General features: G+C 35.4%; 1 long non-coding RNA gene across 1 annotated transcript; it reads left to right on the top strand.

Annotated features, from left to right (window-relative positions):
* Nucleotides 1-6,144: 6,144 nt before the first annotated feature.
* On the top strand, nt 6,145-7,660 carry LOC114071856. The gene is made up of 4 exons (XR_003574097.1): nt 6,145-6,172; nt 6,664-6,852; nt 7,143-7,187; nt 7,382-7,660. It is a non-coding gene; the product is annotated as an uncharacterized LOC114071856 (long non-coding RNA).
* Nucleotides 7,661-7,874: the final 214 nt, after the last annotated feature.

Genomic DNA, 7,874 nt, shown 5'->3' with positions numbered 1-7,874 from the left:
TGAGGGGTACAAACATGTTTTAGGATCGTTTCAAAAGATGCTTGTATTATTTAATGTACATCAAGTGAAACAAAAATAATCAGATCAAATACCTTCATTTAAAAAAAAAATCTATTAATTAGTTGTGCTGAAATTCTAATGCATCTGTACACTTAAGCAGGGTTTCAGCTTTGATTTGTAAAATACTGGCACTTCATATATTCCTCAGAAAAACAGAGGGAAAAAAACCTCCTCTGAAGTCCAGTGTTTTTGCTGGGAATTTTTCACTGACTTCGGTGAACACTGAATTAGATTTCTGAATATGAGTTTATTCCAATTGATTTTCATAAGCTGCTTTCTACAGTTTGCATACAAACAACTTTGTTCACTAAACTTGGCCCAGAAAAAAACACTTTTGAAGGCCAACTACTGTATCTTGTGTTCCTTTAGCAGTCAAGATGCTTGCCAGCTTCATTCTTTCAGACACAAAATATGCAAGCTTTCTTTCCAAGAGCTCTGACCATAACCGTTCATGTCAGTAGCATATTTCTTATATTCATGCTTCAGCTATCTGGTCACATTTCACAGATCTTCACTTTAAGGCAGTTTAATAAAAAAACCCCAAACCAAACCCAACAGTAAAACAATGATGCATCTTGTTACAAAGAACTTGACATTGGCAAACAAAAAAGCTCATTCTCTTTGCTTATATAATGTTTCTATAAATGAATTTTATGCGAATGGTCATTTTTTACAAGGATCACTCACTAACGGTTTTATGCATTCACTACATTTTCCTGAAATGAACTTGCACTGATCCTCCTTTTATGCTAAGCCTCTGAGACTTTAGGCACCAAAGAGTGAAGTAATTTACATCCCCAGCACAAACTGAATGTGGGCAGAGCATTATGATACGAAACTTCAAAGCATTATATATAAATATTACGTACATCTTCACTATTTTCTAATTATGCTACAAATAATAGTAATTTGATTATATGTTTGTCCAGGTAAGTATGTCATGTTACAGAATAAATTAAAACCTTAAAACCTGACTGGCTTAAATTCAGCAGTTTTGTCTGCAAAGCCCTTGGCAGCTCTCCCAGGCATCTGTTAAGAGGCTGTGTGTTGATTTTTTTTGGTAAATCACACAGGGCAAAGTAAGGCTGTAGTTTCTTTAAAAGGAGTTCATCATTAGAGAGAAAGACCCTGAGTAGATTCTGTTAAGCACTTCACAAAACAGAAAAAAAATAATTCTTGCTCCATGCAGTGAAGTACAAAACCAAAGACAGAGAGTAGCTTAAAACAATGAGACAATTAACCTCACTAATTAGTTCTGACAAATTACTCAGCATGATGAGCAATATGATCAGTCTCACAGCAACCTATATCAAGATAGTTCTTGTAGGTACTGTGGCAAAAGGTGAATTTTAACAAAAGATTTCTAGAAAGCAAATCAAAAAGCTCTGCAGATGTATGAGCAAATCCATGTTGCAGAGTGCAAAGGCAAAGATTCTCGTTTGAAAAAATAACAAGGAATGTCGTCACCCTTGATTGATCAGAGGCACAAATCAACTTCTCAATAGTGAATGAAAGGAGACTGATAGAGATACTGATTGTATATGGAAGGCCTGGAAAGCAAAAAAACATTTCTGCATCACAAAGTGCTTGTGCCTTAGCCCTAAGAAAAATCCCAACTCAGGCCATTGCAACCAAAGAAACCACATTTAGAATATAGCAGCATCACTTCTTCAGAATTATTTTAAAGCTGTCTTCAGAATGTACATTTAATTATGCTAAGCACAATAAAGTATGATTAAAAGACAGAAACCTAGTGAACTCACACATATAAACATGAAAGCATACATACACCAACCATACACTCATCAAGAACGTAAAATTCATTGTGGATACTAAACATCCTTACAAGCCAACTGTCTGAAATCCCACCTATGACTGTCATCATGTTGCTACTTAGAGAAGGTCCACTGGTCCAAGAAAATAAACTTGAAAAAAAATTATGGAACTTAAGGCAGAGGTAAGAAGAAATGATATATATGTATATATGAGTGTGTGGATGTGTGTAGGCACATTTTTGAAAGCCAGCACTGTAGGCTGGTAGATCCCTTTCCAGTTAACATTTATCTTCAGTCTGTACTTATAATACATAAAGGATAACTCACATAAAAACAGGTTTCCATTTCTGATCCTCCTCCTTTTGGTCATCATACAGAATGTTCAATTATGAATGAATATTCTAGCTTTAATTCAGATGCTATGGGAGAAGGTCTAACAAATACCATTTCTACATTTAAGATGTGTGAGAAATTGAATAGAAAAGACTTGACTTTTTCATATACAAAGGTTTTTGACAAACACTATTCTAAAAATTTGAGCTTATTTTGATCATAAATAGTATCTTGAGCAAACCACTCAAACTGCTCCTACACCTTCAGTTTGTGAAAACTGTGCCTCTCCAGCCTAATCATATTTTTCCAAGCTGCTAGACAGGCACAATAAATTGCATTCCAACCTATACTGTTTCAAAGCTACAATTCAAACATTATAAATCATGTAGCTGATGGAAGATAAATCTGGAGCTTTCACTCACCTCTCTGTGATATAGCCCAGTTAGCTTTTCTTTCTGGCTGCATCAGGTCTGCAACAATCATTCATGTAACAGGTTACAAGTGTTTTAGATGAGCAATTTGGAACAGCTTTAACCCCAGAAAAAGGCTGTTTAAACAAAGTGCTCAAAGATTGGCAGCTACATACAACTAAGTATGTTCTTTACTTAGGCCATTAGATTTTAAACATCAGCTTAAAAACGCCAAACTCTCTCTCTTCAAAAGTCAGTGATCAGTACATTAATAATACCAAGAGCACTAGGATGGTGGGGGGGTTGGGAGTCTGTGTTGATATTCTCTTTTTTTTTTTAAGAAACTTTGTTTAATCCTTGCTGGTCACTGGTTCAAATATTTGAGCCTTGTAGGGGAGCCGAGTATTGACAGGACAGAAATCACGTACATACAAGGCATGAACCATGAACCTATGTTCCACTGTCCTAGAATATAGAATTTTTCCTATCCTATCAGTTGCTCAGTGAAAAAGCATGTATCCTACCATTTTACTTAAAAATCAGCATGAAGGAAAAATACATAATTTTCTTCAGCCCTCACTTGCACATTTCACTGATAGTTTATGAGGCAAATAGAAGTTAGTGCCAGCCCTCAGCTTTAACAAAGCATGTACGTCCAAATATTCACATTAGAAGTTATGATCTGTCATAATAATACAGTGCTTTCTTATTTTAGGCAGTTATAAGCAGCAAGTTAAAGCTTATAATCAGTCATGATCAAGAAAAAAATTTTGATTGAAGAAAGAGTAAATCCATCAGTATGCAACTGAAGTCTGTAGCCAAACCTCCCTCCCCAAATCTGGACCTTCTTTATTCTTATGGGAAGCATTCATGTGGTGTTTTAAGTGAAGCTTTTTCCAATACACTTCAACCACTGTCACAAGTTACATGGTTTAACTTGGTCACACATGAATTGGCCAGGCAATTGGACTAGATGAGCACTTTAGGTCCCATCCACCTGAAATACAATATTCTATTCTATTCTAAATTTCTCACAAAGCCAGAGATGCTGAAAAATGAAAAAGCTACACAAGGCTGTTGGTGTCGTAATAAAAAAATAAAAAAGCGAAAACCAGCTCAAGGCCCATAAATAAACCCTTGCAAAAACACACATACACAAAAAAATACACACACAGAGCTGCCCATAAATAAAACTGCTTAAGACTTTCACTCTGTTTAAGACACAAGCAAAGAGAGAGATCTGCTGTAATCTGATGAAAAACATGTTCCAGAGCTTCACAAGCACTATAATCTGCCCTTTTGAAAATACATTACAAGATAATTGGGATTTCTATTCCCACTGATTCTAACTGCTCAGAGGGGGTTGAAACAGTGAATAAGCTCTAAGATAAATCAGTGCTCCATGATTCATTTGACTGTTTCTTTTTTTTCTTCTTTTCTTTATTTTTATTTTTTAACAGCAGTTAACAGCCACAATCCACAGGTCTACAAATATGCATGAAATGAATTTGCATGGATCTTTTTATAGGAAGTGGTTGTTAAATATTTGTTATACCAAATTACACATATAGCACATAAAATATTGGAGACATCAATCTTTGTGTACATTAAAAATTCAGGCTATTTCTTTCACATTAGCTACCAACTTCATGTGGTTTTCAGAGGAGTACCTGAATAGAGTACATTTCAGAAAACATGCCTTGAAGTTAAAAAGGATTAGATCACCACTCTGTATTTAACATCAAAGGCAAAAGATTGACAAGTGTGCTAATTTATTTTTTTATTTCAAAGTTGCCTGTTCTATTTATATTTCTGAATAAAACAGTTTATTAAAGTTTTAATCCTGCAATCCAAATCAAAACCAGCTTTAACTGTCTTCTTAAGAGAGATCAATACCTTACAAATCAGCTGTACCAGGTATTTCCCCCATCAACAAATACACAACACCAAATACAAACAACAAAAATTGAGAGACTGCTACCTCACACACAAATAAGCAGTCTTATTACTCTCACTGAGAACCCTCAGAAGCCTCAGACCCCACACCAGATATCATTAAGGTCTTTTGTGGATATAGCCCTTAACCAAAGCTTCACACATCATCTAATGGCATTAAATGGCATATCTAGAACTCAGGACTAGAACATTCACAGTATCTGTATTCCAGCTGCTGATCCAGCAATTTAGTGTTCAATATCCAAAGGGAAAAAAACCTAAACCCAACCCTTTTTCTCCCTCTCTCTATCAGAATACCACATAGCAAAACCAAACCTGACAATTCCTCCAGCACACCTGTTATATGAAAAGCTGTTGAAAAGTGTTCACAGAAAGTGTTCACAGCTCTGAACACTTTCTGGTTTTGTGTTGTACAGTTTTCCTCTTTCCAGGTGATATAACTGTCTGACTGAAGGCAGAAAGCCTGGCAGAGTTGAAGTAACTACTGTATATTGCAAATCACAAAACATAAGGTACTTGCTTCAGGTCAAAACTAGGATGGCTTCAGGCCAGAAGCCCAGAACCTCTCTGAAGAAAAACTGACATAATCAATTGTATATTTTGTAAAAATCTAAGGAAAGATTCATACTAAACTGAAAAACAGAAATATTTTTTTGTATTCAAGGTATTGTGTACAAATCAGAATGCCATGACAGTTTCTTATGACAGAGAGGAACAAATTGAACCTGAGGTTACAAAATGAAAATTAGGAAATTAAGGAAACTGATGCATCTTCTGACACTGAAAGAGCACACAATGAATTACAGGAGCGTCCACACTTATGAGTAAACAAACAACAGCAGGTAACAATTAGTATTGTGACTGCCTGGGAGACTGTAGTTCTCTGAATTAACCTGAATCAATTCCAAACAATTTTGGCTGATCACTTCAGACTTCTAACATATAAAACAGAACATCTTTACACAGGAGATGCAGTTTTTTATAGTGTAATACAGGTCCTAGAAAAAGACAACAAATTGAAAGCAAATGGTTAAAGGACTTGTTAGCAAATAGGATTAAATATGGTGAAAGATGTTTCCCAGCCTTGGCATCCAGCAGGGAGCCTCACTGGTGCCTGGATAAGCAGTGGAAAGCCTTGTACACAGACCTTGCTATCTCCCTAGTAAAGTCATATTTGCAAGTGAAGGACATTGATAGAGATTCTCAAAATAGTGTGCTAGGGAAAAAGGGGGGTGGGTTAGACTGAAAACACAGCACATGCTTTGAGAACAAAAAGTCCTCTCACAGATTTACATTTTCCAAACTCCACTGACGCATGTGAAAGAAAACACAGACGATAAATTTTCATTCTCAGTACACATTTCAAGACATCACTTTAATTATTCCTATCGGTTCCGTTGTCTATTGCACTCCCATTTCTACCTCCCCCAACATATGAATGATACTGTCCATGTTTTCAGCAGCACTTTTTGTGTACCCGATCTGCAGGTGCAGCAAATACCTTGGCAAGGGGCAAACTGATTATCACTTAAGAAAACAGTAACACTGTATAGTTCATACTTCTTCAAGGTCTTGAGTGAGAATAAATTCTCTTGAAAACGAAGTTATTGCACTTCAAGCATCAAGACAGAGAACCAGGTAAGCCTTACTGCTGCTTGTAGAGATGATTTTACCATATTCTGTAACTTATAAACTTTTTCTCTCTCTGGTGCATTTGTTCAGTAATTCAAATAACTGTTTCCTCAGGTCTTAAATATAAAAGCCTCAAATACTGTGCAATAGTGCAATATACTGAAATGAGGATATTGTTACTATCTTCTAATAATTTTCAGGTCACTTCTATGGAGCTGCTCTTCACTTTTTCTAAGAACTCTAAACTTTCTTGTATGTATTTCAAAATATGCACTGATGAATTTTTAACATACTAAAAACTGCTGAATATTAAAAACTGAATATTAAAAAGCATATTAAAACTGCTGAATCCTAGGTAATAATGTGGACTATGTCATACTTTAACCTCTGTTCTAACCTGCACAGGTTGTTAACAGCCTTACAGGTCAAAAGAAATCGTACTGCGTAAAGAATATAACTAATTTTTATTTCCCCTAATATCTACATTTATATTCCAGGTTTACTTTTGCCACAAGAAGAGTTCATCTCGATCTGGCTCGTTGTTCCTTTTTCCTATGCATATACTTCTTTGAGAATTGCTTCTAAAGAGGTATAGGGCATGGGAAAATGGGGCAATTGAGGTACTTCACTCATTTCAAGCAGCTGTAGAAATGTATAGCGAAAACAGATTTATGAAGAAATTACAGGTAAATCTATTTAACTCCCAATTAACCATCAAAACCTGCATAAAAAGATACTGGCAGTATTTACTCTGTTGGTTTAATCTTAAAACCTGATTTATTACAAGAGTAATATTCCAAGCATTTATCCAACTACGTTATTAAAAGTATCACTTGGTTTAATTATCTGTCTAAAACACATGCATTGCTAAGAACTTACTCCTGTAGTCCTTATCCCCGTAAACCTCCAATTGAAAATAATGGAAATGCAGTCACACAAACTGCGAAAAATGCAGCTCTTTCTCCCTGTCTCACAGGCGCTGGGAATCCTTCTTCACTGAATCCAGTTGGTGCTGACCCAGGTACGTAAAACCCAGTCGTGCAAACACTCCCTACCTAACGGGGCTGTCTGCAATGTACCCTTATTCTCAGGACTTGAACCTCTAAGATCGAAAGTACCTTTTACTATCACGTTTGAAGTTACAAATTCTTCTAAAACTCAGATGGTTAATAGTAAATCAAATAATAAATATACTTTTTTTTCTTTCACCCACAGGTGCCTTGGAGATGGAAGTGTAGAAGCTCTCTTGGCTTTTTTCATTCAGTAGAAATACAGTCATTAAACACAATTTTTATGTTTCTGTCCAATTTTATTTACTCTAAATAAAAATGTATCATGTCAAGTGGGGGTAATACTGCTATTATGAAATAATGTAACAGTACATAACATATGCCAAATAAAAATCTTATGTTTCAGTCATAGATCACAAGTTTGTTACACTGCATCACAGTTTCTAACAAGTCTTGTAAAGTTGTGGGCTTAGAAAAAGCAAAACAAGGTGCATTACAAGTCATTTTACTCAGTGGTTATCATTATGCTACATTATTCAGTATTAAATAAATATTTTTAAAGTTACTTTTCATTTATCTCCAACATTCTAGTGTCAGAGGACTATCCTATTAACAGGTCACTTTTTCCTTAAATTAAAAGGCAATTAAAATGACATCCACAACCATATCTTTACTCACTGAGTAATCCCTTCTGAGAG

Source organism: Empidonax traillii, unplaced genomic scaffold (genome assembly GCF_003031625.1).
Source record: "Empidonax traillii isolate 1590-97213 ecotype Southwest subspecies unplaced genomic scaffold, ASM303162v1 scaffold27:size3997909, whole genome shotgun sequence".
Lineage (NCBI taxonomy): Eukaryota > Metazoa > Chordata > Aves > Passeriformes > Tyrannidae > Empidonax > Empidonax traillii.
The sequence above is the reverse complement of the archived record's forward strand: the minus strand, read 5'-3'. Positions and strand labels throughout refer to the sequence as shown.